Here is a 17,225-nt window from a genome sequence, read left to right on the forward strand (position 1 = left end):
CTCATTCTGGTGTGTATTGAAATTTCTCTGATAGAGTGTTTAGGTCAATCATTTGAGATTGTTTTCACTTTGAGGATCTTTTTAAAAAATATTTATTTGTTTGTTTATGCATTTTGGCTGCGCCGGGTCTTAGTTGTGGGACGCGGGATCTTCGTAATGGCATGCAGGGTCTTTAGGGTTGCGGCATGTGGACTCTTAGTTGCAGCATGCATGTGGGATCTAGTTCCCCAACCAGGGATCGAACCCAGGCCCCCTGCATTGGGAGTGCAGAGTCTTACCCACTGGACCACCAGGGAAGTCCCCACTTTGGGAATCTTGACATCCTAACAACTAATAGTTCTAAGGTCATAGAACAGGGTAGTTTTCAGCTAGACAGAAGACACAAGAGTTTATTTTATCTCCAGTTAATGGAAAGAACTTCAACAACTCAATCTCCAAAATTCTTTAATGGGTTCATTTAGCTACCATCTAACATCTATCATTTTGTCAGTATACCAATGGCTAAATGCATGTACAATGGTGAGGAATGGGATTTTTTTTTTTTTTTTGGCTGTGCCGCACAGCATGTGGGATATTATTTCCCTGACCAGGGATGGAGCCTGTGCCTCCTACTGTGGAAGTCAGAGTCTTAATCACTGGACTGCCAGGGTAGTCCCAGGAATGGGAATTTTAGAGTCTCTGGTAGAACTAGGTTGTTATTTGCTCCAAACCAGAACTGTATCTTTTTATCAAATCAATAATTGTTGAATTTCCTATCTTGTTTTTCCTTTTCTGAAGCCAATTGTTGGGCCTCTCTAGCCAGTTTTCCTAAATTATCATTTGGGGAAATATCACTTTGGACCATGACAGAGGTTTGGCTGCTGTTGGCCCCTTTAAGGGCAGCATTCATTGCAGAAATACCAGCAAGGTGTTTTCCCCTAGCTTCCAGAGAATCAAGTTTATATATACCACATATTCTTTATTCATTCATCTACCAGTGGACAATTAAGTTGCTTCTTTTACTGAACCAAACTTGGGTCTTGAGGCTGTCTTTTCCACATTGTATATTCTTGCCTCATCTGTCATAGAGTCATTGACCATATAAGTGTGGGTTTATTTCTGGGCTCTTTGTTCTGTTCCATTGATCTATGTGTCTGAATTTGTGCCAGTAGCATCCTATTTTGATTACTGTATCTTTATAGTATAGCTTGAAATCAGGGAGCATGATACCTCCAGTTTTGCTCTTCTTTCATAAGATTGTTTTGGCTATTCAGTGTCTTTGTATTTCCATACAAATTTTAGAATTGTTTCTTCTAGTTCTGTGAAAAATGCCAGTGGTATTTTGATAGGGATTGCAATGAACTTGTAGATTGCCTTGGGTAGTATGGACAATTTAACAATATTAATTCTTTCAAGCCATGAGCACAGCATATCTTTCCATTTGTTTGTGTCATCTTCAGCTTCTTTCATCAATGTCTTATAGTTTTCCAAGCACAGACATTTACTTTCTTAGATTTACTCTAGGTATTTTATACTTTTTGATAAGATTGTAAAATGAGATTGTTTTCTTAATTTTATTTGATAGTTTGTTGTTATTGTATAGAAACACAACAGATTTCTGTATATTAATATTGTATCCTGCAACTTTACTGAATTCACTAATGAGTTTCAGTGGTTTTTTGGTGGTGTCTTTAGGATTTTCTATGTATAATATGATGTCATCTGCAAACAATGACAGTTACTTCTTCCTTTCCAATTTAAAATCCTTCTATTTCTTTTTCTTCTGTGATGGCTGTGCCTAGGGCTTCCAATATTATGTTGGATAAAAGTGGTGAGAGTGGGCATCCTTGTCTTTTCCTGATCTTAGAGGAAATGCTTTCAGCTTTTCACCCTTGAGTATGATGTTAGCTGTGAGTTTATCATATATGGACTTTATTATGTTGAGGTATGTTCCCTCTCTGCCCACTTTGTTGAGAATTTTTATCATAAATGGATGTGGATTTTGTCAAAAGCTTTTCATGCATCTATTGAGATGATCATGTGATTTTTCTTCAATTCATTAATGTGGCATATCATATTGATTAATTTGCAGATATTGAACCATCCTTGCATCCCTGGGATAAATCCTGCTTGATCATGATATATGATTGTTTTAATGTTTTGTTGAATTTGCTTTGCTAATATTTTGTAAGGGCTTTTTTAAAATCAATGTTCATCAGTGATACTGACCCGTAGTTTTCTTTTTTTGCAGTGTCTTTGTCTGGTTTTGTTATCAGAGTGAGACTGGCCTTGTAGAATGAGTTTGGAAGCCTTCCTTCCTCTTCAATTTTTTTTTTTTTTTTTTTGTGGGGCGCGGGCCTCTCACTGTTGTGGCCTCTCCCGTTGCGGAGCACAGGCTCTGGACGCGCAGGCTCAGCGGCCATGGCTCACGGTACTAGCCGCTCCACGGCATGTGGGATCCTCCCGCACCAGGGCACGAACCCGTGTCCCCTGAATCGGCAGGCGGACTCCCAACCACTGCGCCACCAGGGAAGCCCTCTCTTCAATTTTTTTGAATGGTTTCAAGAAGATAAGTGTTAACTTGGTTAAATGTTTGGTATAATTCATCTGTGAAGCCCTCTGGCCCTGGCCTTATGTTTGTTGGGAGTTTTTTGATTACTGATTCAACTTCATTACTAGTCATTGGTCTGTTCATATTTTCTATTTCTTCTGATTCGATCTTTGGAGATTATATGTTTCTTGGATTTTATCAATTTCTTCTAGGTTGTCCATTTTATTGGCATATGATTGTTCACAGTAACCTCATGATTCTTTGTATTTCTGTGTTGTTGGTTGTAACCTCTCCTCTTTCATTTCTAATTTTATTTTGGGAGGGGGGTCTCTTTTTTATTTCTTGGTAAGTCTGTCCAAAGGTTTATCAATTTTGCTTATATTTTCAAGAAACCACCTCTTAGTTTCATTAACCTTTTCTCTTTTTTTTAGTCTCTATTTCATCTATTTCTGCTCTGATCTTTATTATTTCTTTCCTTCTACTAACTTTGGGTTTGTTTATTCTTCCTTTTCTAGTTACTTTACATGTAAGTTCTGGTTGTTCCTTTGAGATTTTTCTAGTTTCCTGAGGTAGGCTTGTATCATTATAAACTTCCCTCTTAGAACTGCTTTTGCTGCATCCCATAGATTTTGGATTGTTGGGTTCACATTTTCATTTGTCCTCATTGATTTCTTCAGTGACAATTGGTTCTTAATAGCATATTGTGTAGCCTCTGTGTGTGAGTTTTTCCAGGTTTTTCCTTGTGGTTGATTTCTAGTTTCATACAATTTGGGTCAGAAAAGATACTTGATATGATTTCAGTCCTCTTAAATTTATTGAGACTAGTTTCGTGGCCTACACATGATCTATCCTGGAGAATGTTCCAAGTGCACTTGAAAAGAATGTGTATTCTGCTGCTTTGGGAGGAAATTCTACCTATATATCTTCACCTGGTCTAATGTGTTGCTTATAGCCAGTGTTTCCCTGTTGATTTTCTGTCTGGATAATTTGTTCATTTATGTAAGTGGGGTTAAAGTACCCTACTATTATTGTGTTACTGTTAATTTCTCCATTTATGTTTGTTAATATTTGCTTTATGTATTTAGGTGCTCCTATGTTGGGTGCATATTTATTTACATTTGTTATATTCCCATGTTGGATTGATCCATTTGTCATTATGTAATGTCCTTCTCTGACTCTTGTTACAGCCTTTGTTAAAGTCTATTTTGTCTGATTTGAAGTGTTGCTTCTCCTGCTTTTATTTTATTTCCAGTTGCATGGAATACCTTTTTCCATCCCCTCACTTTCAGTCTGTATGTGTCTTTAGATCTGAAGTGAGTCTCTTGCAGACAGCATATAAATGAGTCTTGTTTTTGTATCCATTCAGCGGCCCTATCTCTTTTGATTGGAGCATATAATCCATTTACATTTAAAGTAGTTATTAATAAGTATGAACTTATTGCCATTTTATTGTTTTATTGTTTTGTAGTTATTTTTTGTTCTTTTTCTCTACTTTTGCTCTCTTTGTGATTTAATAACTATTTTTAGTGTTATATTTGGCTCCTTTTCTCTTTTCTTGCATGTGTATCTATTGTAGATTTTTGGTTTGTTGTTACCAATAGATTTATGTATAGCTGTATATAGTGAAGCCCCTTTAACATTTCTTGTGAAGCCAGCTTGGTGTTAAGCTAAACTCTTTTAGCTTTTTCCTGTCTATAAGACTCTTTATCTATTCTTCAAATCTTAATGATAACTTTGCCTGGTATTCTTGTTTTTGTTCCTTTCATCACTTTAAATATATCATGCCACTCCCTTCTTGCCTGCAAAGTGTCTGCTGAAGGGTCAGCTGATGGTCTTATGAGAGTTCCCTTGTACATAACTAGTTGCTTTTCCCTTTCTGCTTTTAAGATTCTCTTTTTATCTTTATTTTTTGCCATTTTAATCACAATGTGTCTTGATGTGGTCCTCTTTGGGTTGATCCTGTTTGGAAATCTCTGTACTTCCTGGACCTGGATGTCTATTTCTTTTCCCAAGCTAGGGAAGTTTTCAGCTATTATCTCTTCAAATAAGCTCTCTGCCCCCTTTTCTGGCATCCCTGTAATGCAAATGTTATATGCTTGATGTTGTCCCAGGGGTCTCTTAAACTGTCCTCATTTTTTAGAATTCTTTTTTCTTTTTCATGTTCAGTTTAGTTGGTTTCCACCTCTCTGTCTTCCAGTTTGCTGAGCCATTCCTCTGTATCATCTAATCTACTGTTGTTTCCTTCTAACGTATTTTTAATTTTAGATATTGTATTCTTCAGCTCTGTTTCATTCCCTTATTTTAACTCCTTGTTAAACTTATCACAGTGTTCATCCATTCTTCTCCCAAGTTCTTTGAGGATCTTTATGATCATTACCTGAACCATTATCAGGTAGATTGGTTATCCCCACTTCACTTAGCTTTTATTCTGGGGATTGACCTTGTTCCTTTGTTTGGATCATATTCCTCTGTCACCTCATTTTGCCTAATTCTGTACTTTTATTTCCATGTAGTCGGTATGTCTGTTACATTTCCCAATCTTGGAAAAGTAGCCTTATGAAGGAGACGTCCTATAGGGACCCTTCCTATAGGACCCTCCCCTCTGTTCACTAGAGCTATATGCTCGAGGGGTGCCTCCTCTGTGGGCTGTGTGGGCCCTTTTGTTGTAGTAGGGCTGACCATTGTCAGCACACTGGTAGGTAGGGCTACCCCTGCCCCGTAGCCCTGCCTCATGCAGAGGCTGCTGATCTGCTGGTGGATGGGGCCTGGTCCTGTCACAGCTGACTTTGGGGATTGGGGGTCCTCAGGCTGGTGCCATCCCACTGGTGGGTGGGGCTAGGTCCTGGGGTTCCTGCTTGTAGGGCTCAGAGGATCCCAGGACTGATGCTGGCCCGCTGGTGGGTGGGCAAGCCTCTGTTGCTAATAGGCTAGAGGAAGGACTCCAAAGTGGCTCTTGTCAGCACTAGTGTCCTTGTGGTAGAATGGGTGCCCCAAAATGGCTGCCACCAGCATCTGTGTCTACAGGGGGAGTCTCGGTTGCCTCTTGCCTCTCTGGGAGGCTCTCCAAGATCAGCAGCAAGTGGCTTTAACCCAGACTCCTTTCAAACTACTGCCTCTGTTCTGGGGCTCGTAGCATGTGAGATTTTGTGTGTGCCCTTTAAGAGTCGATCCTCTGTTTCCTATAGCCCTCTGGCTCTCCTGTACACGAGCCCTGCTGGCCTTCAAAGCCAGATGTTTGGGGCCCCGCTGCAGGGCCCCAGGCTGGGGAGGCTGATGCCAGGCTTGGACCCCTCGCTCCTTGGAGAGAACCTCTGTGATTGGGAGTATCCTCCTTTTTGTAGATGTCTACCCAGGAGTGTGGGTCTTGACTGTGACACATCTCCACTCCTCCTACTGGTCTCACTCTGGCTCCTTCTTTATTTCTTTAAAATAAATCTTTTGTGCTAGTCTTCAGGTCATTCTCGTTGACAGTTTCTCTGTAAATAGTTGTGATTTTGCTCCTCCTTTGGGAGGAGGTGAGCTCAGGGCCTTCCTGCCCCACCATCTTGGCTGCACTGCTAGTTTCTCCCCTTCCTTTTCATGTAGAAAAAGGAAAGGGGGGGGGAATCTCATAACTGTGATGCCCATGGGCAGGTGGGTTCTGCAAACTTTTCTTCATGGCCTTGAAGACCATGTCATCTGGTTTTTCCCATAAAATTGGGTCAGGGTTGTTATTGTTCAGTAAAACATAGAAGTTTGGCCATAAGAGAGAAATATGGAATCCCATTTCAGTAACTAGCTGGCCCAAGAAAACCTCTCATCTGGTTAACTTATGACACCATGAAACCTGTCTGAATCTAAGTGTAGTCTTTGCTCTGATATCAGATGCCCTAAGTGTCGAACCTGGGTTTGGGAAAACTGCCATTTTTCTTTGGCAGTCTTATATCCCTTTATGGCAAGTAGATTCTATCTTCCTGTGAAGAGGCTTGAAAAGGAGAGCAAAGAAGCAAATCTACATATTGCAACAAAGTAGAACCTTTAGGGAGCTTTATTTTATATCATCCAGATCAGCGTTCAGGATTTGTGAGAAATAAGGACTCTCAGTAAAACCCTGAGTCATTACTGTCCAGGTGAGTTGTTTTTCTTCCAAGTGAAGGGGAAAAGGTATTGGCCTGTTTCATCGACCAGAATACTAAAGAATGCACGTGAGAAATAAAATATTGACTGCTCTATCAGTAAACAAATGATGTCACAGTCATCAGCGATTGCAGCCACCTCTGAAGGTGAGCAGTGAAGGTGAGCAGTGAGCCCTGAGGGAACTCGGGAGGAAACAAAGAATACCTGCCATCTAGCAGCCATCAGACTGCAGCCACCCGGAAGGTGAAACTCAGCATGTGAAAACAGAGGATACTGGCCCCAGGTAGCTGAGGTAGCTAAGGTGGATATCAAAGGAATGATGTCAGTGAGCCCAGACTCTTGCATCTTCCCATGCATAGAAAAAGTGCTAAATTCCTTAACTTGAGATATGGTTTTCTTTTATTATCAGTAATCTTTTGTTGCAAAACTCCTGTATATCCTAGCTCCCCCCTCACCTCCTTGGAGCAGTTCTCTCAGGGTTACTTGAGATGCTGCCTCCTGGGCTTAAAGTCCTCAGTATGTCCGCCAAATAAAACATAACTCTCAATTTTTAGGTTGTGAAATTTTTTAGTTGACACACTGCATAAATCAGTTACATAAAGGATTTAATTCTGGTGGGAATGGATGTATGAGGGTTAGGAACAACAGGATGTGGAAGGATAACAGTGTTGTCTATTGCCTGGAGGTCCTAGACAAACCTCCACCCTGGGCCTTAGGGAGTGTTCCAAGGACCAATACAAGGGATAATGAAGTCTTGAGATTTGTAATTACTTCTCGCTTTATGCCTCAAAGGGCTTCTTTACTTAGAATATTGATCAATTCTGGGAAGAGTTTTTTGAGGGATCTATTTTGATGACAGTCTCTGTGAGTTTTGCCAACATCAGTTGGAGATTTTGCCCATAATGAGGTTGGTAGCTGATTCAATAGGACAAACGATCAGTGTTTTCAGGGTCAGCTCATCAGAGAGGAGCAAATGAAAGATGTCAAAGTGTCAGTTAATTCTCCTGATTAGTTACTGTGATGACTACTGTCAAGCTCTAGAATTATTCCCCCCTTTTGAGAGAAAGAAATTCTGGCATGATACTTCTTTAAGAAGTCTCCACATAATAGATAGGAGCGGAGGAACCAAGGCTGAAAGGGTACATATTTCTCAAAGGGTCTGAACGAAAGGGAATAGATTCAGACACAGGAACCTCTTGAGGTTCATTAGAGATTCCACTATTTGAACTGTTTTAGTGCTCCGAGGCAGGGGCTGTTTAAGTAGTGAAGTTGAGCACTGAGCATGTGGGTCCAGTGTCCTTTAGGACTAGAAGTAATTCATCCCAAATCTGCAGAAATGTTTCTCCAAGCTGATTAAGATGGAGGAATGGGAAGAGCCCCCACAGTTCCTCAGAGCCCACCACTAAGAAGTGGGAAGATGTCAGAAAGACTGGAGATACCTAAAATGCTTAAATTTGTAACAGTCTCCTTTCCAATGTCCTGGATCTTTGCAATAGCAGAAACTAGGAGTATTTGGTTTTGTTAAGGAGTCTTCATTTGCTGAAGTTGAAGATGAAGAATTTTGGGGTCTTGCTTGGACTTGACTCACCTAGTGTGAGAGAGCTGGTCTGCAGAGTAACTAAGTCTGGAGTGGGCATGGTTCCCCATCCCATCCTGGTGCTTTTTACTAGAAGGGGAAAATCCCAGTTCAGCCCATTAATCAACATAGAGCTAAAGCTACCCAGGTGGAATCAAGATCTGAAGGAAAACCAGAATTAAAAAAACAAAAAAAACAAAAAACTGAGGGGCTTCCCTGGTGGTTCAGTGGTTAAGAATCTGCCTGCCAATGCAGGCAACACAGGTTCGAGCCCTGGTCCGGGAAGATCCCACATGCTGCAGAACACCTAAACCCGTGCGCCACAACTACTGAAGCCTGTGCACCTAGAGCCCGTGCTCCACAACAAGAGAAGCCACCGCAATGAGAAGCCTGTGCACAGCAACAACGAGTAGCCCCTGCTCGCCACAACTAGAGAAAGCCCACACGCAGCAACAAAGACCCAACGCAGCCAAAAATAAAATAAACAAATAAATAAATAAAACAATCTGAAGTTGATTGTAATATTCATGAACAGATTTATCAGATTTTTTTGTGCAAGCCTGAATTTTGTTCCAATTAATAGGCTTTGGAAAAGCCCTAGGAATTGCTCAGTGAAGTTGCCTAGTGATTGCTCGAGCCAGATCATCTCAGTTAGTGGGCTGATATCTCAGTTGTAATTCTAGAGACCTGTCAGGATTTTCCCAATCAGCAGTTTTCATGCAATGCTGGGCTGGCCTTCACCAATGAGCCTATGAAGCAGCTGATATAAGTCAGAGGAACCAGGTTGATAAATTTGAACGACTATATTGAATTCCTCAGCAAATCTGTGAGAATCTTCAGTGACTCTGGGAAAGCTTTGACTCTGGCTCCCAGTTCAGCCTCAGTCCAGGGAGCATATGAAATTAAGGGTTTAGACTTTGGTTGCTCAAAAGGCTTAATTTCCAAGGACGTTTTCTGACAAGTTCAGAGGAGAGCAGGTGGGGAGAGTTTCAGAGCAAAAGAAAAGTTCGAGGAGAGAACTAGTGTGAGGGAACTGAGGGTGTAGATGAGGGTAGGTGGCACAGAAGGGAAGGAGGGAGGTGGAGGCAGGCAGTGTGGCCACGAGGAGGGCCAAGGGAGAGACTCGAGATGGTGCCAGAGGGGAGCCTGAGACCAAGAAGCCAAGAAGAGGAGCCTGAGGCTTCTGGGCCACTTCCTCTTCCTCGAATCACTGTTGCCTCAATTGATCATAAAATCTTATTTTGCAGAGAGACAATTTTAGACCCATGATAATGTTGGGAAGCCGCAAAATACCAATTAAAATAAGCTTTCCACTCAGTTTTGGAAAACTCTGAGCTATTTTAGTCCAATTTGGTTGTGAGGAAATTAGGTTTGGGATTTCAAAAGTTTCCCATAAGGGCCATTGACATTCTAGACTGCCTTTGGTCAGATCAGTCCATTTAGTTAGAAACACACATGAGGGAGGCACGCGGTTTTTAAACATAAAACCAGTTGGAGCCCCTGTACGGGGGGTTCCTCAAAATACTCAGTTAGGTAACTGGGATTCCATTTCCTAGAGGTTTTCCTCTACAGTAAAGAACAATTTTCAAACAGCTTAAATGGTTTACAGCACAAACGGCTCAATTCAAACAGCTTGCGAGCCAGTCCCAGCCAGTCGTAAGGAGACAGCGTGGTCCTGGAGGAGCCCGGCTGAGGTCTGTTTTTCAGCCCATCGTCAGGAGGCCGCCCTTCTGAAGGGACAGGCCAAAGGCTGAAAACCCAGCACCGCTTCCCTTCCCAAAGGCATTGGGCCAACAGCATTTTCAGCCAGCTTTTGTTGAAACAGTCTGACCTCAAGATTAGACGGAAGTGCCAAATGAAAACTCTTACACAGAGCGAGGCCTTAACTGGAGAGATGAAACCCTTAAATAGATCCTGAATAGAGCCTGGAGAGCTTCAAACACAAAGAGGCCGTGAGCTTGGATCCAGGAGAAAGATGTACCTTCAAACTCCAGGGTCAGCAAGAAAAGCAGTGAGCACAATGGGGCAATGTGGGTACCACCGCTGTCTGCTCACCCGGAGGTGTCGGGAGTCTTCTCCAGTCCCTGTAAGGTCAAGAAAAGTGATGACCTGAAACAAATAGACTGCCAGGTATTTCTCCAGCAAAGATGGGTTTATTCAGGATCAGCAGAGAGGTGGTGAGCCACGTGGAAGCCTGCACGGTGAGGGAAAGACACTTTTATGGAGAGGAAGAGGGAGGCGGGAGGGCTGTGGCAGGCAGTCTATGGCTTTTCATTGGCTAAGTCCTTGCCTGGAGAGAAGGGGAGCCCTTCTTCCTGTTGGGCTCTGCCATTGCTGCAGGGCAGGCGAGCTCCCCGTTCTGTTCCCCCAACTCTATTTAATTCTGCCAATTAATTTTTTACACTGGGTAGTTCTGGTCCAGGACAGAATACTGCCAGGGCAGGGAGCACAGTTAAACAAGCAAGATCTGTTCTCCTTTAAAAAGTTACTTCTTTGGGCTTCCCTGGTGGCCCAGTGCTTGAGAGTCCGCCTGCCGATGCAGGAGACGCGGGTTCGTGCCCCGTTTCGGGAAGATCCCACATGCCGCGGAGCGGGTGGGCCCGTGAGCCATGGCCACTGAGCCTGCGCGTCCGGAGCCTGTGCTCCGCAAATGGGAGAGGCCACAACAGTGAGAGGCCCGCATAACGCAAGGAAAAAAAAAAAAAAGTTACTTCTTCTTTTTTTTTTTAATTTATTTTATTTATTTATTTATGGCTGCTCTGGGTCTTTGTTGCTGCACGCAGGCTTTCTCTAGTTGCGGCGAGCAGGGGCTACTCTTTTTTGTGGTGCACGGGCTCTAGGCACGCAGGCTCAGTAGCTGTGGCTCACGGGCTCCAGAGCTCAGACTCAGTAGTTGTGGCACATGTGTCATGTGGGATCTTCCCGGACCAGGGATTGAACCTGTGTCCCCTAGCATTGGCAGGCAGATTCTTAACCACTGTGCCACCAGGGAAGTCCCTAAAAAGTTACTTCTTTATTGTATAAAAGTCCCCATGAAAAAGGATGCTGTGTTGGGAATGCTTTATCTCAGCTCTGTGAGGCAGAAAGCCTAGAGGTTTGTTGGGTGAGAAAGCCTGGACTTCAAAGTCATTCTTTCCCCTCCAAATCACACCTCCCAATGTTAATAATAAAGTGACAGAAGAATAGTTACCAATAGGTCCTTGAAGGTAAAATGAATTTATGGACCTGCCTGTCTGATCAAGAATTAATGGATTGAGTTTAACCAGAAGGTTTTTCTCTCCCCTCTACTTATTGCTGGCAGGGTTTTTATTATTATTATCTATCAGCTAGCGTAAGAAGCATGTGAGTGAAATAAATGTGCAAGCCTGAAATGAATGTGAGAATCTTATGCATTTAATTGAAGCAAGGTCACTGGCTTCTTCTGGAAAGTCTCAAGGTCACTCTTCCTATATAACAGTATGTGACCTTTAGACATTGGTGACCTATCAGTAGACAGAAGGTAATTGCTCATATATTGCTATTTAAATTATAGAAATATTTACACTTTTGACTTTTATCATAAACTGATAATTTGCTCATCTTCAATATATTTCATCGAAAGCAACATCATCTTTCCCATTAATCTTCATGAAATATGCACAGGATGAAAAGAATTGGTGTGCCATTGAGGACATGCCGTATTTCGGCCATGTTAGAGGAGCACGTGCAGTCAGTGGATATGCACAGCCACCGAGCACAGCGGCATCATCTCCAATTTTCTTTTTTAATCTGTGCTAAGTTGGCTAGTTTTAGTAGCCCTTCTTCATCCTCTAAGCACTTAGCAGAATATGGCCTGCTGTGTTTGTGAAAATACCCCTGCGGTTCACCATTCAGCTCAGACACCCTGTTGAGAATTCTTCATCTGCTAAGCCCTTGGATTTCTTTTTTCTTTTTTAATTTTTATTTTACTTACTTATTTGGCTGTGTCGGGTCTTAGTTGAGGCACGCAGGATCTTCGTTTCAGCATGCAGGATCTTTTGTTGTGGCGTGTGGGTTCTTCGCAGTGCGCAGGCTCTCTAGTTGTGGCACATGGGTTCAGTAGTTGCAGCGTGAGGGCTTAGTTGCCCTGTGGCATGTGGGATCTTAGTTTCCCGACCAGGGATCAGAAGCCGGGTCCCCTGCATTGGAAGGCGGATTCTTAACCACTGGACCACCAGGGAAGTCCCCGTCATCTCCATTTTTCAAAGCACAGAACAGAGACGTTAAGCAGCTCAACAAATTTATACAGCTAGAAATCGTGCAGCTGGAATTTGAAGTCAACATATGTGAACTTCATAGCTCAGGGACAGGAGAGCAGCAGGATTGGGGGACTGAGTTGCACCTGCAATTCCTCACTTGCACCACCCAGGCCAGCCCCCAAGTGTGCTGACACCCAGCGCCCTCCAAGACCCCCACAATTCCACACTCAGGGAATCTGGCCCCCACTTGCCATGGGACTGAGGTCAGGAAACCTGCTTGACGAAGCCTTGCAGAAATGATCCTCAGTGTCACTCTGTTGCTACCACTGTTCTCATCTACAGGTACCTGTTAGGTGGACCTTGGTGACCATCTTCAAGGGCATCATGCAAATGGGTTAAATAAATAACAAAAGTCCATTGTCTCAGGAAGATTGCAGCTAAAAAGCCATTAGCTCAGTACTTGATCTATATTTTCTGGGCAACAGAGGGAGGGGGCGCATTTTGTACTGCTCTTCAAGCTGTGGGACAGGCTGGTGGACTGTTTCTACAACTAGTAGAAACCCAGTAGTGTGGTGGGCAGGGGCTCCCAAGGGCATCTGATGCCCAGGGTGGGTTATTATCTTAACACCCTCCTCTAGTCGACAGATGTATTTCTGATTATAATCATGTGATTATCATTAGTAATAGTTTCTTTTTAAAAAAAAACATAAACTCTTTATTTATTTATTTATTTGGCTGTGTTAGGTCTTTGTTGCTGCACGCGGGCTTTCTCTAGTGGCGAGCGGGGGCTGCTCTTCATTGTGGTGCGTGGGCTTATCATTGCGGTGGCTTCTCTCGTTGCAGAGCAGTCTCTAGGCGCGCGGGCTTCAGTAATTGCGGCACATGGGCTCTAGAGCACAGGCTCAGTAGTTGCGGCACACGGGCTCAGTAGTTGCAGCATGCGGACTCTAGAGCACAGGCTTCAGTAGTTGCGGCACGTGGGCTCAGTAGCTGTGGCTCGCGGGCTCTAGAGCGCAGGCTCAGCAGTTGTGGTGCACGGGCTTACTTGCTCTGTGGTGTGTGGGATCTTCCCAGACCAGAGATCGAACCCCTGTCCCCCGCACTGGCAGGTGGATTCTTAACAGCTGCACCACCAGGGAAGTCCCGGTAATCATTAGTTTCTTAATTCACTCTTTTAAAACTAATAATTAACATTCAAAAAGATGAATAAATTTCAATTTTAATGATATTTATCAACTTTAGTAAAATTTTTAATGTACAAACTAAAATCTGCACTTTAACAAAAACACTTCACCGTGTAGTTCTCACTGCTCTCTTTCATTGTTTTAAATTTTAAACATAAGTGCTGACATAGAATGACAAGTGAAGTAATGGAAGTTCAAGTCCTACTTCTTTGTGTTTACAGTCATGGCTTACAATCTTTTTTTTTTCTTTTTTTTTTTTTTTTAGCGGTACGCGGGCCTCTCTCACCGCTGCGGTCTCTCCTGCCTCAGAGCACAGGCTCCGGACGTGCAGGCCCAGCAGCCACAGCCCACGGGCCCAGCCGCTCCGCGGCATGTGGGATCATTCCAGACTGGGGCACGAACCCGTGTCCCCTACATCAGCAGGCGGACTCCCAATCACTGCGCCACCAGGGAAGCCCACATTTTTTTTACTTCCAATATACTTTTTAAATGCAGGAGGACACAGTGCCGCAGGGGTTGGACCGAGCCATGCCTGAAACAAGATCTATACTTCTGAACCACGTGAACTTATAGCTGAGTGCGCTTGCATTGGAACCAACTGTATAACTGGGAGGTCTTGGAATTAACTTCCATGTAAAATATAATGTTTGTGAAACGTGTTGACCTAAAACAATAAAACAGCCAGTTATTTTACCAGCAAAACGCGTTTATTTGGGAACAGTAAAGAATTGCAATTCAAAACTTGCAACCCGTGGGGAACTAGAGGCAAGCCCTAGGAACAGAGGAGAGGAACGTATTTTATAGAGGAGTAGGGGAACTGGGAGGGGCTCTTCTGAACTAAGAGCCCATTGGAGGAAACTGGGAGTTTGAAGTGTAGTGGCTTCTCATTGGCTGGGCTGTTGCCAGGCGAGGAGGAATTCTTCCTCCCTTCTGCTGGGTAGTAAAGTCACAACCATCTTCCTGCTGGAGATGCAAGGTAATTTTCTTCCTGTTCAGGCTGCAGTTGTTTTGAATGAGGTTCCTGTTTATTCATTTTCACAAAAGGTTAGTAGTGAAAATGGGAAACTACACCATTTCTAGACCAACAAGAGAGGTTTTCTTCTGGGAGGAGTATCTGTCACTGACAGTGTTTGGAAATTTTGGTTGGGTTTTATTATCATTTTAAAATGCTCTACAGAACAGGCGCCTGGGTGCTGCCTGCACCAGGGCGAGGCTCCCCCCACCCAGGCATTTGTGTCACGGTGGGCGCGGGGGTTGTTTGCTAATGGATGACGGAGAAATGTGACGAGGTGGAAATCGGAAGGTGACACTATGGTAAAACACACCTGCATCCAGATTTTGTGTGTGTCTAACTGCTGTGGTGATGAGTGTAACTCACGGTCTCAGGGTGTGAGCACTAAGGTCCTGAATGCACTGCGGATCCTGGCACACCGTGAATGGCCTATGGACGACATGGAGCCCCAGGGGCTGCCATCACAGTGAGCGTCTGGCTACAATGGGCCAGACCCCTGGAGGGGACCCGTGCTTGTTCTCTCCCCCTTGACTAAAGGCAGCAAAATGAGGTCTCTGGCTACTGCTCTGACCTTACTGCCCCTGGATTCCCTGTTGGTGCTACTCGTGGCTTCAGATTAAGAGACCGAAGATTTGGGATCAAGTTCCAGTTCCAAAACTAACTAGATGACTTTGGGCAAGTCATTAAAACTCCCTGAGCCTCTCTTTTTTCGTTTATTAAATAAACATAAGATCTGCCTGTTGACCTCACAGGGTGAGGTGAGAAGCTCACAGAGCAGCAGAAATGGAGACACATGGCCGGCTCCACGGGGGGAGGGGCGTCATTCAGCAGTGGTCTCAAACCTGAGCGTGCATCACTGTCACCTGGCACTTGCTAAACCACAGAGTGCTGGGCTCCACCCACACAGTTCTCGTTCTGCAGATGCGGTGCAGGTGCATCCGTCCTGACAAGTTCCCAGGAGATGCTGTTGCCAAGGACCGCTCTTTGAGAACGATGCCTTAGGTTTCCCAGGGTGGGCGTTGGACTGGGGTCTGAGCCCTGGCTGCACCCTTTCTGTCTGCATGGCTGTGGCCAAGGTACTTAATCACTTGAAATCTCAGCTTCCTTCTCTGTAAATGGGATAATGTTAGTGTTGGGATCGGTCATGGCTGTGTGTACACTACTTGGTACAGGCTTCCTGAATGTCAGTTCTGACAATGTGAAAGCGATTCTGTGGCGTCTGTACACTCCTGGGCACTAATAAACAAATGCTTCATTTTGGAAGCAAGAAATGGCTACAGAGACTCATCTACCCAAAACCAAACATTGTGGGAAACCCTAACATGTTTTACAGAAACATCATATATAGACTGGTAGAAATTTTTATTCAAAAAATATAATTTGCAGGAAAATGTAAATTGGAGTTACAAGCACATAGTTTGAATATATGATGTTACATGTGTTCCTATGTTGATCTATAATTTTTGCTAGGTCAGCAGTTCTTAAGATTTTGGCCTCAGGACTCTGCACTTTTTAAAATGATTGAAGACCTTGAAGAATCTTTATTTATGTGGGTTATGTCTATTGATATTTACCATATAAAAAATAAAACACAGAATTTTCATGCCCTCTCTGGGCACACCACCCTCCCAGCACCTCCACGTGTTCAACAACCTGACAGCTCTCTGAACTCCATCGTTTAAGTATTTGATGGAGGTTTCCTCATGTGGACATGACTGATTATTACCTCAGTCTCCAGCCCCCTCCCCTCCCCAGAGAACAGAGGATGGAGTTGAAAGTTCCAACCCTCTGACCACGGCGTGGTCTTTCTGGTGACTTGAAGCCATCAAGGAACCCACCAAGAGCTGTCTGCTTAGAACAAAAGACGTCCCTATCACCCAGGAAATTCCAAGTGTGGTGAGATAACAACGTATAAAAATGTTTAACTTTCAGAGGTAATGTCAAGGACATAAAGGTCAAAAACAAAACTTTAAAACTCTTAGTGAAACATACAGGAGAATCTTTTTTATGGGCAGTGGTTCTCAAAGTGTGGTCCCTGGGGCTTCCCTGGTTGCGCAGTAGTTAAGAATCCACCTGCCAATGCAGGGGACATGGGTTCGAGCCCTGGTCTGGGAAGATCCCACATGCCGCGGAGCAACTAAGCCTGTGCACCACAACTACTGAGCCGTTGTGCCGCAACTAATGAAGCCCAGGCATCTAGAGCCCGTGCTTTGCAACAAGAGAAGCCACCGCAGTGAGAAGCCCGAGCACTGCAACAGAGTAGCCCCCGCTCGCTGCAACTAGAGAAAGGCCACACCTAGCAAGGAAGACCCAACGCAGCCAAAAATAAATAAATTAAATTTTAAAAAAAGGTGTGGTCCCTGGTCAGCAGCGGCAGCAGCAGCTGGGATTTATTGAGCAGGCACGTCACAAAAAGAACCCAGGTGAGGAAACACTTTTGATGAAATGTCCATTGTCACTGGTGATCAGAGAAATGTACATGAAGACCACAGTGAGACACCGTTGACACCCACTTTCATAAATTAAAAGTCTGAAAAACTCAGTTATGGGGAGAGTAGGTTTCTGCAGGCTCTCCGAGAATTTCCTGCTG

The 17,225-nt window shown here is 43.8% G+C and overlaps 1 non-coding gene across 1 annotated transcript; it reads right to left on the reverse strand.

Annotated features, from left to right (window-relative positions):
* Positions 1-223: 223 nt before the first annotated feature.
* TRNAG-CCC (transfer RNA glycine (anticodon CCC)) lies at positions 224-296 on the reverse strand. The gene has a single exon. It is a non-coding gene; the product is annotated as a tRNA-Gly (tRNA).
* Positions 297-17,225: the final 16,929 nt, after the last annotated feature.

This window comes from Lipotes vexillifer, unplaced genomic scaffold (assembly GCF_000442215.2).
Source record: "Lipotes vexillifer unplaced genomic scaffold, Lipotes_vexillifer_v1.1 scaffold356, whole genome shotgun sequence".
In the NCBI taxonomy this organism is placed as follows: domain Eukaryota; kingdom Metazoa; phylum Chordata; class Mammalia; order Artiodactyla; family Lipotidae; genus Lipotes; species Lipotes vexillifer.